Genomic DNA, 13,539 nt, shown 5'->3' with positions numbered 1-13,539 from the left:
GAGAGAGGAATCTCAAGCATCTTCTCAGCCCGCAGCCTGAGCATGTGAAAACTAAGAGGATGAGACTGGCACCACCCTAAGGAATTCAGAGTGTTTAGTTGCAGTCGTTGGGGGTTAGAGTTAGTCTGGCAAGGTTCTGTCTAGTAGGTGTAAGCTAATAAAGTAACTGAACTGTTCCTGAATTGTCCCGCTACGTTTCTTGGGCTGAACCTGACAGGCACTTTGAAAAAAATCTGCCTTAACATTTATTCATTAGATTTATATTCCACCTTTCCATTCAGGAACTCAAGCATCACCTCTTTCCTCCCATTTTTCCAAAAATAACTCTGTGAAGTAGGTTGAGCTGAGAGAAAATGGCTGCCCCAACTCCCAAGTGAAGCATGATGGCCAAAGGAAGTCTTGAACCTCTACTGTAGTTCTAGTCCTCCACCTTAACTACTATCATACTACCTCTCTGGTAGAGGTACTAAAGATGTTTTGATAATGTTTGTAACTCCAGGAAAGGAATCTTGAATTTTGAGAGCATATTGTGGCTACTCTTATCCATTCAGAAATGGGAGACATGGCTGGCCACAAAAGTTTTCTTTTTCGGAAAGAAAACTCTCACGGCCTCTAGATTCTCAGAATGCTTTTAAGCACCCTAATTTACTTTATTTATTTTTTCCTAAGTAGAAGGACACAGCAAAATAGCATCAGGTTTCATGTACTTTTTATTTTCTAAGAGATATTTAGGGCTGAGAATTATCTGAGAAATGTATTAGTAAATAAAGATAAGTCCTAAGGCTACAGTTTTAACAAATAGTCAAGGAAGACGGGGAACCTAAAAGGCGTCAAGGGAATGGACTGCAGTCACAGTGAAGCCAAACAGTGTGACGTTCCTTGCCCTGCAGTATAAAATCCCATATCCTTTCCCAATGCATTACTGAGACAAAGACATAGAAGTGAGTTCTATCCAAAGTGATGGGATTTTCTAAACCAGCAGTACAGTCCTGGGCATGGCAACAGGCAGAACACTACTAAGATCAGTGCAACTTATTCTGTAATATGTGGGTTTAGACCAGTGTTTGTTTCTCAACCTCAGCAACTCCAAGAATGCTGGGAGTTGAAGTCCACACATCTTAGAGCTGCTGAAGTTGAGAAACGCTGGTTTAGACTGCAGCCTACATTTGTATTAGGTTGAGTGGATGTTGAGTAGGTTCTAGGCTCTGAAGCCCCACGAACGGGGAGAAACCCATACAGATGTTTCAAGATCTGGTCATAAATGAAACCAAATGTAAAAGGTCTTGGGCTCTGTGGCAATTTATATTCTGCAGACTGATGCAAACAAAGCCCATCATTCGTTCCCTTTTTAGTTGAAGGAGTGTAACTTAGTCCTAAGAGGCAGTTGTGAAGGTGTTGGAGTAGGATGGGGGGGCAGGCTCTCCTCTACTCTCAACCATGGAAACTCAGTAGGTGACTTTGGGCCATTCCTTTCTCTCCACTCAGCCTAACTCACAAAGTGGATATCGTGGGGAAAAATGGGAGAAGCCGGGACACTGTATGCTACCTTGAGCTCCTGAATAAAAAGCAGGATATACATCTAATTAATAAATAAATAGTTTACATTTTTATATTGACTTTCCTGTTGTTATAAGTCTTTGTACTGTGCATTTATTGGCCAGAGCACATTTATTCCTTTACTATACTATTCCTGTTTGTTTGTTCAATTTACATCCCAGCTTTCATTCATGCAAAAATTCCTGGTGGTATACGTAGACCTCCCCCTTCAGAATAAATCAAAATATAGATTGAAAAGCTGGAACAACTTGTCCTACATTAGAACAGTAGATTACCGAATCTTCAGATCAAATAGGCTTGTAATAATTTTTTTTTCCGGAGATATATAACAAACAAAAATAAAATATTTGACTTCCCTGGTGGTCTAGTGGTTAGGATTCGGCGCTCTCACCGCCGCGGCCCGGGTTCGATTCCCGGTCAGGGAAAGGCTTTTTTTTCCCTAGCTATACACGATCAATCTAGCTAATCACTGAAAGATATTTGAAGACTTTCTCTTTGTCTTTTAAAACAAGGAGAGGAACACTTCATTTCAGTCTTCCTTGGTAACACGGGTAAGGTTTCGTTGTGCTGCAACTCGGTTTCATTAGTGGCTAGATGAACAATCTTTGCCCTTTAACGTTATTGTTCATTATTACCTGAAAATCTGTTTTGTAGACTTTCAGGAATGAATGTGTCCTCCTCACGTTTGGATTTCAAACTCCTGGTGGAATACATCTTTTACAACTTTCAAGAATAAATAATTAACTCCATGAGATTGATTAGATATTTATTAGACATGTCTAAGATTTTAAGGTTTATATGGAGGACTGCAAACTGCCTTAAGACGTCTGTTTGGCTAAACAGGAAACAATAACCAGCTAAATTCTGAGTTCACGTTAAATTGTTTTATATTTCCCTTTCAATGGTACTATGGAACAAGATTACTTTATGGGTCTCTGTTACTTTAAGGCAATGTTTCTCAACCTTGGCAACTTTAAGATGTGTGGACTTCAACTCCCAGAAATCTGGCTGGGGAATTGCTGGCTGGGGAATTCTGGGAGTTGAAGTCCACACTTCTTAAAATTGCCGAGGTTGAGAAACACTGCTTTAAAGCATTGTTCATTTTTCCTCAGCTTGCAGCATAGCTAGGGGAAAACAACAAAACTAGTCAGCTTTAACAAATGAGTTTGTATTTGCAATGCAGAATCAAAGCCAAAAAAATATTCTGGTTATATAAACTATCTTGTTATAATTTAGATGTAAAAAAAAATCAGATTGGAGATTACAGATGCGGCAACCATTTTCAATTTTATTGATCTTCAGGGCTCATTATAATCCATAATGATGATGTAATCCTTAAATTATAAACGATATGATATTTTGCCTTTTTAAAGAGCTGTAGGTTCATGTGTACATTACCTGCCCAAAGGAAATCCCACTAAATTTAATGACTGCCTGTCGCAGTGGGTGGCTGTAATAAACCTAATTAATAGCAACAATGGGATATAACTCCAGGTAAGAGTACGATTTTGGCTACCCGTTCACCTAAACCCCAGCAATCTCTTAGCCCACAAGAGGAATAAGTAAAAAAAAAAAAAAAGCTCCCTTTGTCTGATAATTGCATGACAATGCCAGTCAATGATATCAAAGACTGATGAGGTTAATTCTCAACAGGGCAATGATTCTAGAAGCTGAATTTCGAATCCAGACTTCCCCAACATGATGCTTTCCAGATACATGGGACTGTAACTCCCATCATGCTCCTGTAGCACATCTTGATCATGATGGTGCCCTTTTAATAACAACAGCAACAGTAATAACAATAATAACAATACTAATTTATTAAATGTATATGCTGCCCACCTCCCAGTAATTCTGAGCGGTTTGCAGATTGTTAAAAGCATTTAAAACAAGAAAACAACACAAAACAAACAACAAAGATGGCAGAGATATCAAACCCAGATGGGGACAAAGAAAAAGAAGAAAATGGGCTTCAGTCACTCTTGCCAAAGGCCTGGGCAAAAGCCACGTCTCCAGGACCCTTCGAAACACCAGGATGTTGGGTGCCATTCAAATCTTGGGGGGAATCTCATTCCAGAGGACGGGTGCTGCAACAGAGAAGGCGCACTTCTGGGGTCCCAATAGGTGGCTTGTTTAGCTGAAGGAACCCAGAGCACACCAACCCTGCCAGATCAAATTGGCTGGGAGATATTATTCAATTTGAGCCCTGTCAGTGTGATGCTTTATGATGGCATTACACACGCCCATGTTCCTCTGGAAGAGCTCAGAGGCCATGCGTATTCTGGGGTGATGGCTGTCTCTATATACACATATACAGTGCTAGCTGAAGGGTATATGGTGCCCCTTGGCCACATCAACTGATGGTGCCCCCAATGCAAAGATTTGCATTTTTAAAATGATTTGGAAAAAGGGGTGGTGTTGGTGCCCCTTACGTTTCCACATCCTAGGCCAGTGCCTGCTCGGTTTTAGCCTAAACCTGGCCCTGCACTTACATATTTGCATAGCTTGATCTCTGTGGCTTGTCCCCCACAAGGAACAAAGTCACAGCTCTTTCCTGCCTCCTTGATTGCTTCAACTTATCTTTGTAAAGGAGGGCTTCTCACTATTACACCAAGTGTCCCACTCTGCATGTTCAGGACCCAAAACATCACTAAAGCAATTTGTCCAATTCCTCTTTGAATGCAGGCAAAAATCATCCAGCTGAGCAAAGCTTGTGTTTTGTGTCACACTCTTGTTCAGCATGTGGAGGCGCCCAGATACCCGGGAGTCCTGCCTAAGTCACCCTCAGCTTTGTTTTGTTTTGTTTTGTTTTGTTTTAGGAGAGGGAAACTCCCACGCCAAACTTTTGTTCCAAACAGTCTCTCCCCATCCTGCCTGCGATGAGAATATCTGTGATTCGGGGCGTTGTGCTTTACCCTCCATAAAAGGATTAACAGAAACAGGACTTTATTAGAGTCTCTATTGTAGGAAATTCCATAACTGATTAAGAGATGCAGGAAGCATTTAAATACAATGTGCAAGTCAATGGAGCACAACTTTCTGTGTAAATAGTCTCGTGGCACTTGAAATGTGGCATAAAGCCTCCATTTCTCTGGAGGAGTTTTGTATCTCTTGCAGATGTAACCACCGTAGAGACTCTTTCTGCTTCCTTGCCTTAATATTTTCTGGAATTAGTGGTCATTTTGTGATATGCATGAGAGCCCACCTGGGACTGCCCTTCTGGCTTTAAGCTCTGAGCTCATGTTATCCAAGTATGTCTGCTATTCATGTCCCCCCATTTTGACGAATAAATCAGCTCCAACTTCTACATTTCATACATCCTTTTTAATGTACCGTTTATTCTGTTTGGTGGCCAAATGTCCTGCTTCTCACATCTGCCAAATAACTCTTCGGAAACTGGGTTGGCGGCCATTTATTAAAGCCTGCCTGAGCTTTAACTGGATCTTGCTGACAAGTTTTGTTTCCTTCATTCTTATTTGTCAATGACCAGAATAAAGTTTTGGGTGTTAATGTACAGTTGCAGAGCAGTCACTGTTGCCCAGTTACAATTTGCAATTCAAAGGCACAGTTGAAATTAAATATTTGTACTGAAAACAGGAGGCCTCTGGGAAATTTACAGTGGCGTCTACGAAAGTCTGTGCCATATTAATTCTACATATTTTAGGCTTGAAGATGCCACATGCTTCTTCCTCATTTTACATTGCTGCAGATTAATACTTTAGCTTTCCAGGGTCACAGTCTATATCAGTGTTTCTCAATCTTGGCCACTTTAAGATGGGTGGACTTCAACTCCCAGAATTCCCCAGCCAGCCTGGCTGGCTGTGGAATTCTGGAAGTTGAAGTCCACCCATCTTAAAGTGGCCAAGATTGAGAAACATTGGTCTATATTAACAATTGCATAAGTCCTTGGCAGGGTGATTTTTAAAAAAATGATTGAAGTTTTTAAAAAAATAGTCATGAGCTGAACTTGAATGAACAAGAATTGTGCTACCGGAGGGACAGGTGTGGAGGGGAAGCGAGGACTAGTGTTTCCATCACAGCTACAGTAAACTTGCATTTCTCTGAGCACCGGCGCTGTCAGTTCAGCAAAATTGCAGATTTTTCGCAGTTTGTAGTTTGAGCCTCAATTCAGCCAAAGAACGGGGTCCTCCCTCTTCTTCTTCTTCTTTTTTTCTGAAGGCAAGACGCAATTCTCGGGAGATGGGCGAGAGCATCAAGAATGTAGAGGACGGAAAAAATAGAGGGTTTTTTTCTCTCCCAAAAAAGTATTTTTTCAAGACTGACCTTTTTTACGGGCAAGCCAATAGCAAAACCAAGTACGTGTTGTTCAGTTGCCGGAATTAGCCTCGTCATCTTGGTGCAAAACGGCATATTCGATTGGAAAGTCATTAGGTTCGGGAAAACATACTAACAGATATATTTATGTAAGGAAACAGGACAAAACCTGCGGATTGACTCAAATTAAGAGGACGTTCATTTAAAGAAAAGAAAGAAGAGTGACGTGTAGATCCCTGGTGGTCTAGTGGTTAGGATTCGGCGCTCTCACCGCCGCGGCCCGGGTTCGATTCCCGGTCAGGGAATGATGTTTTTAAATTTAAAACTTCCTTAATAAAAAGAAAAAAGGCCTCTTTTCCCTCTTTTCTGGGCAGTACAGTATAATGTGTAGCGTGGGTTTTTTTCCTTACAAGATAAAAAGAAGGGATGGCAATTAATTTGCATCACATTTTTATTCAGGTAACATGTTCTACTATATTTATCTGAAATGAGAACTACTGCCCCCACTCAATATAAATTTTAAAATGAGTTATCTTTAAGAGGGGGTTCCCCTCCTATTTTTGGAATATAGGGAAAAGTTAAATGGGCCTTTCTATTTTCTGTCTTGTCTTAAATTCATGATTGTCTTCCTTGGGGTTAATTTACTACCTTCTCCTCAAATCCCCGGTAGTTCTTAAAAACAACAAGCCTTTTGCTTCTGTTTTGTTCATTCTCGGTCAGCAGTACAATGAAACTTAACACCTGGGCAAGGTATTACTGTATGTCTTCAGCCTCCTCACTTTTATTTTTAAGCCTCCCTATTCAATAATGGCATAGCAAGCAAAATGTTGCAGCCAAAATTTCTGCTGTTTGTGCAAGAGTCATCACAGGAAAAGAATGGGTTCAATTTTTGTTGTTGTTCAGTCGTTAAGTCATGTCTGACTCTTCGTGACCCCATGAACCATATTGCGCCAGGCCTTCCTGTCCTTCACTGCCTCCCTGAGTTTGCTCAGTTTCATGCTCATTGCTTCAGTGATGCTATCTAACCATCTCATCCTCTGCCGTCCTCTTCTCCTTTTGCCTTCCATCTTTCCCAGCATCAGGGTCTTTTCCAAAGAGTCCTTTCTTCGCAATATGTTCAATAGTTGTTTGTAAGTATGTATAGAAAGGCAAAAGTAAAGATAAGGATAAATGAATGGATGGATGGATGCAATGCTGTGTTACCTGCAGTTCTGTCTCCAGTTCTAGGGTCCAAAAGAAGCTTTCACTGTACAGCAAACCCTGAAACACAGTATTCTGGGTAAAAGTCTCATCTATGAAATCATCACCATATTGGTGTTGCATGATTTTTGCATGAGATCCAACAGAAACCATGATCAAATCCGAAATGATGTCTCTCTCCATGGGGTTAATCAGAAAAATCTCCAGATTTTTTATGCTTCCAGGGGACAAAAATTGTGAATGAGAAGTAGAGATCCTTATAGATTCACTGAAACCTTGATTGTTATGGTTCAGACCATATTTATAAAGTTTTCATAAGGATATTGTATTAAAACCTATCTTTGTGAATTGATGCACTGTTTCTACATACACTATGTTAAAGCTAAACCAGGGAAAGCCAGTGGTGGTTGGTGATTAGCGTCTAATATGCATGGAGCTAATTGGGATAGAGAAGTAATTTTTTTTTAATCGACAGTATACCTGCCCTTTTATACTTACCCATTTTTATTCTTTGTGCTAAGTTGTATGTATTAATGGCACACTGCCTTTCAGTTCATTGGCATCCCCAGTGCTTACAAGTGAAACATCATGCTTTCAGGTTTTTATTGTATATCTGTGTGCTTTAAATCATATATACATATTGCAATAAAAAGTTTATGTAAGCAAAACAAAAATTAAATGCACAGCATATAGTAGTAAAACACCCATAAACTTGACTTTAAAGGCCTTTGCCTTTTATAATAATGCAATAGAGAGAGGCAGCCGTTTCAGAATGCACAAACCATGCAATCTTGCTCCTGAGAAGGTTTGGTAGCTACCAGTTGCAGCAGCAGTGAGCTAACTTATTCATACAGTAAGCATGCCATGGCTACTTTTTGTTCCAGCTGAGGTGTTCAAACTGTTTTCAGAAGTACCCGCTGCAGAGCACATTAAAGTAATCTCAGAATTTTTTAGGGCCTGATAACAGATTGGCAAGATTGGCAAAGGCTAGATTCTAAGATCTCTGGTTACCATGTATTCTGTACAGTATTATGAACAATTATGGCTCTTATTATACCAGTAATAACTTTACTTGGCAGTGACTTTTAAAGCCCAAGGCAGGGAGGGATCCTTCCCTGTTCTCTTCTCCAATAGCATAAAGGCAATATTCTGAGAACAATTTGCAGGACCTCTATTAAAAATTATTGGGATATTCCAGAAGGGGGCACACCAGTCCCATAATGCAAGCTTCTGATCTGCTGCCTCCTTAAAGAAATCTGTTCATTTTTTTCTTTCAAATCACATGGATTTGGCATAAAAATGAAGGTTTGGTTTGGGGGGGTCAGGTTTCCTCCCTGACTCTTATGTTTAAAACATTTTATAAGATAAATACTGTATAAAAACAATGAGGCATTTGTGTGATTAAAGAATGTAATTTTTAAAAAATGCGCTGTAAAGGAAATGTTGGCTTGGCTGCACGGGTCCTAAGATATATTCTCTTATATCATTGCATCAATATACCTTATTACATAAGATAAATTCTCCAGTGAGGAAGAGGGAACCTCTCTATTTTATTAACAGGACACAAGCTGGGGTTATTAAAATTATCTTAAGTAGTAGGACCATCTCATCCCGAGTTCTTGGAGATCAGCTACCGTGCCATGCAAAGAAGGACTTCTGGTTAGAAATAAGCAGATCATATCTTCACCAGTTAGCTATATGCCTGGTAAGATATAGGATTGGCTTGAGCTTCCTTTGAAGATTATTTCAAAAACTATAAGGTGACTTGTAACAACTCAACAGAACAAGTAGTCTTCAAGGTGCCACTTTGGGTTTTTTGTTTTGTTTTGGGTTTTTTTGCTATAAAAGACTAACACAATTGCCACTTTGAAAATTATTCAAAAAATTCAGTTGGTTCAGATAAACACTGGTACTTTAAATTACAGTGATGGATAATCTTGAACATATGCCACTGTTTGAGAACTTTACTAGGTACCAGCCCATTTCAGAGGGCAATTGAAAGCACTGATGGTACATTTCAAGCTATATATGCCATGAATCCAAGTCTGGAACTTATTAATTAATAATAGGGACCACATTTAAACATGGGGAAAAGTCTCAACTAGGCTTTGTATATCCAAAATCAGAGGAGAGGAAAGAGGTTTTTAAATAACACAACTTTCAGGAAGATTTGTGCCACAGAATCTTGCATTTTACAAATGAAGCACGGCTGCAGGTTTTCACATTAATGAAGTGGTGGATTCTTAGTCCCAGCTATTTTGGAAATCTAAAAGGATGCAAAAATGCAAATGGAAACCCCAGAATGAGTATCCTGATGGGTCCAAAACTGGCTTCTTTGTTTGCTTAGACACTATTTGGGAGGTTAAGGGGGGGGTTGTAGTGGGTTTTGTATTTGGGGTTTTTATTTCTGTAAGCCACCCAGAGTCGCCGTGAGTTGGGCGGCCATATAAATGGCATGCATAAACAAACAAACAAACAAACAAACAAACAAATAAATCTCTCTCTTTGTTGGAATTTTCTTCTCTGAAAGAACTTTAGGAAATTATCACTTTGAAACTTTAGGGAATGGCATTGGCCCACACTTCATTGCAGTACATCACAGGCTTGATCCATGGCATCTCCAGTTAAAGGGATAAGTTGGCTGACAATGAGAAAGTGTTCTGGACCGTGGAGTCAGCTGGCATAAGCAACACCGGACTAGGGCAAGATCCCCATAAAGGACTTACAGCAGCTATTGCTGAGGTGATGCAAACTTGTCTTCATTGTTATTTCAGCATAATGGTACTTGGGTGTCCCTAGAGGGCACTTACAAGTTCTTATTAGAGGATCCTACCTTAAGTGAACAAGTAGACCAGGCTATTATAAAGTAGCTTCCTATATTTTTAGTGAAACCTTTTATAAATACCTACAACTGTAATCAAGGTGTACGTTTGATAGCTTTAATAACTGCATAGCGTTAGCATTTTATACATGGTTGTGAAGCGCTTTGGAACCTTTTGGGATAGATTTCAGAGATGTTCCGCCAACATGCCTCTGCCTACTGTTGTGCCTTGGAGTTTTTCACTTTCACCTTTGGAACTTCTTTGGAAACAATGAGGACTGGAGACATGGACTCTTTGCAGTATCTGATTACCTAGCAGCAAGTTTAAGTATGAAACTAGCCTGAAAAACATGACCCCTCCTCCTCAAATCAAGTATTACTGCTTTTACTCCCCCAGTCTACTAATAGGATCTCTCATACTTGCAAACCTCTTCTTCTATTTAGCTGCAGAAATGTAAATTTCCATTTCATTTTCCAGCTACAGTATATTCCAAATCCAATCATTACAATCTTCCCCAAAGGGGTCAGAGAAGTGTTAGCTAGTAGCCACCAGTCATTGTAATATACTAGTTCTCATTTCTGAGCATATTGTCTAGCTATAAAAATGTCTGTCAACTTATTTATATATCACTTCTTTAAAAAGTATTTGTAACTCATATTTTTATAGAGCAAAAATATGAAGACTGTTTTTATTAATATTCTTTCATGCTCACAGTACATGTGAAAGATAGGCTCTTACCTCCAGCCAAGTGCTCAGCAACACTGTGAAGAAGGCCTTTCAGGTGCCAGATGTGTTCCGCAGGATGCAATCGCATGGAGGAACCTTGAACATATACATCTGTACATTTGTAACACTCCTTTCTTGTTGAAGGCACATCCACAAGAGGCCAGTGTACATACTGGTAGGAAATTCAGATGTAATTCTACTATGTGCTCCACCATTCCTTCTGAACAGCTCTGTACTGTGTGCTGTTGTCATATAAAAGTGCCTATGGAAAAGCCTAGCTACCTAGAAGATCCCCTAATGCCTACTTGCTTAGATATCTAAAAATCCAGATCACCTGACTTGGCAGCAGTTTGGAAATCCCATTGCAAGGATTTTTTAATTTGCTTTTCTTTTGTGAAAAGCTCAACTATGTAGAGGCGTGTGAGAAATGAACACACATTTGTCTTTAACTGTGCGTAGGCATGAAAAGTGGAGATGCAAAATCAACAAAGCTGTAGTGTGTTTATATTACAGATGAATGTTGGGCAACGTCCAGTTGATTCAAACTCCTTTAAGTCCCATTGTGTATTTTTCCAGAGAGAGTTAAGCATGTTGTGTTCTTCCTTTTCCCAAAGCTTGAGTTAAGCATGGGCTTAAATCTTTCTGTCACTAAGAGGACTTTACAGTAATTAGTGTTTGTTCAAGTCTTAGGTAATACTGATATTTCTCTCATTCAAACTGTAAATTCTTTTATTCAAAATAAAATGGTCTGCTTGGAAAATAAGCTTCCCATTGTTCTGCTAAAGTATTACTTTACTTTTTTGTCTCCTACAGTTCCTACTTCTGTTTCTGGGTATCCTTGGATTTCAACATAGTGTGAGAACTGGTCAGTGTTGAGCAAGATAATGCTTGGGTTTATTGCTAAGGTTGCTTCACATAATTGTCAGTGGCCTGCAAGCAATGAGTGTCATAATCCTCATATTCTCAGAAAAACACATTGTGGGTGAATAGTGATTTACTAAGATGACTCATCCACGTATGGTTGACCAGATCCTGGCAGAGAACACAGAAACATTTAAAGGTCATGTTAATTGGAGTAGACAAATATATTTTTCCTTCATGCTTGCTGCAGCCTGCAGTATTTTGTTTTCAACTTTTTTTTCCAAAAGGGTATCTTATTCATAACTTATTTGTGCTTTTTTAAAGAGATGTTTAAATGAAAAAAAAGTTCACGCATTACAACCCAACAACAGTTAATACAACAATATAACTGTTGTAAAAGTCAATTAAAATATATGGATCTAACAAGCTTGCACACATTTTTAGCTTCCAATTTCTATGCCACATTTGCTGGACAGAAGGAACAAAACCAAAAATGATTTACCTTTTTTCTTTTATAGGTCATACTGCAATGATTAGTTCAATATTGTGGTGATGATCAATTAGACTTCTCCAATCTAGTGGCTTTGATGTGTTGGACAGCTTCCCAAATTCCCAGTTAACTTGGCCATCTCTGTTCCCGAACTCCATGACCCGACTGCTTCCAATATAGATGAAATGCAAGTAACAGAACAGCAGAACTAGACTTTATTTGTGGGAGATGGACAGATTTGTTGCTGGTTGTTTAATTTTGGAGTGTTGCAGAAAAAGTTCTAGCCCCGTCATGCAAGCCAAACTTTCACCACTATTTTCTTAACAATATACTGAATTCTTGCTGGCATGGGATAATTTATCTACAAGGCCTTAGAAGAATTCCTGGTATTGGTTATCATTCCATCTTCCATTTTTATTTGTTCCAACCCAGCAGAACGTCAAGAAGAAAAGTACGCAAGCAGACCCAAGACTCTGTCCACGTATTAGCAGGATAAAACTTTGAAAACTGAACAGAATGGATCAAAATTTGGTCTGAGTGAAGTAGGAGGAGGATTGAGCTTGAAAATGATCCAAATCTGACCAGGGTCTGCAGAGAAAAAGGGTCCACTCTGGTGCATCCCCTATGCAATTGGATAGCAGCTTGGAACGGTTCCATGCTGAGCGCCATCTCTCCTTATCACATGACCCAGGATGGAGCATATGCAGCTCACCCTGTGCTTCCCAATGCACGCCTACACACCAACAGACACAACACACTAGTGCATTTCACAGGAGAAAAGATGGACTCCTCCCATGGCCACAGCTGATGAAGGGACTGAAAGAATTCCAGAAACCATGTTCTCCATGCTTTTCCTAACACTGATATGTTAGGAAATGATATGTTGGGAAGAAATTATGTTTAGGGCTTGGACTCTGTCCATCCCTTCGTCAGCAGGATGGCTCCAAAAATAAACAAGAACCAAATTTGGTGCAGTGGGAGAAGCCAACAAAAGGAAGATTGAATTCCAATGCATCCCTCCGGGAGAGGGAATTGGGTAGATGCTCAGAATGCTGCCAACTCCTCCACTCTAAGCCGCCCTCCCTCTTCCTTCCTGGTCATATGGAGCACACGCAGCCTGCCCCATACTTCCCAGTGCACAAGAACACATACAAATTCAACACAAATGCAACACATATCCATCCACCTCAAATAGTCTGTGCACATAGCATGTGCATGCAGAGAACCTGTTACGCTGTTACATAGAACAAAATACAGAGGCCTCTTCTGGTGACTGTGGATAAAGCCGTAGGGGGAAAAAAAAATCCAGAAGCCATATTCTGCACACTTTCCCCACTGTTTAAAAATAATTCCTGGCTCTTTCTGGGGCACATATTCTTCCTAATAGATAAAATAATCAGTGACTATCTATGTCTAGAGTAGAAAACTGTAACCCCTATGTTCCAGAACAATTCCCAACAGCTCCAACCTGCATGACCCATCATAAACAATTCTGGGACCTAAAATTCAGCAACATCTGGAGAGTCAGTTTCCCCACATGCTCCTGTGAAGTTGGGTAGTTTGGGAGTCAGGATGAACTGTAAGTGAAATTATAGTCTCTTAATTAAC

General features: G+C 39.8%; 2 non-coding genes across 2 annotated transcripts; both read left to right on the top strand.

The window, feature by feature from the left end:
• Positions 1–1,910: 1,910 nt before the first annotated feature.
• Positions 1,911–1,982, top strand: TRNAE-CUC (transfer RNA glutamic acid (anticodon CUC)). The gene has a single exon. It is a non-coding gene; the product is annotated as a tRNA-Glu (tRNA).
• A 4,083-nt stretch (positions 1,983–6,065) lies between these two features.
• On the top strand, positions 6,066–6,137 carry TRNAE-CUC (transfer RNA glutamic acid (anticodon CUC)). Its single transcript has one exon. It is a non-coding gene; the product is annotated as a tRNA-Glu (tRNA).
• The last annotated feature ends 7,402 nt before the right edge of the window (positions 6,138–13,539 follow it).

This window comes from Python bivittatus, unplaced genomic scaffold (assembly GCF_059951505.1).
Source record: "Python bivittatus isolate LINGU-HERP-01145 unplaced genomic scaffold, Pbiv_v1 ctg000020_np1212, whole genome shotgun sequence".
Taxonomy (NCBI): domain Eukaryota; kingdom Metazoa; phylum Chordata; class Lepidosauria; order Squamata; family Pythonidae; genus Python; species Python bivittatus.
The sequence above is the reverse complement of the archived record's forward strand: the minus strand, read 5'-3'. Positions and strand labels throughout refer to the sequence as shown.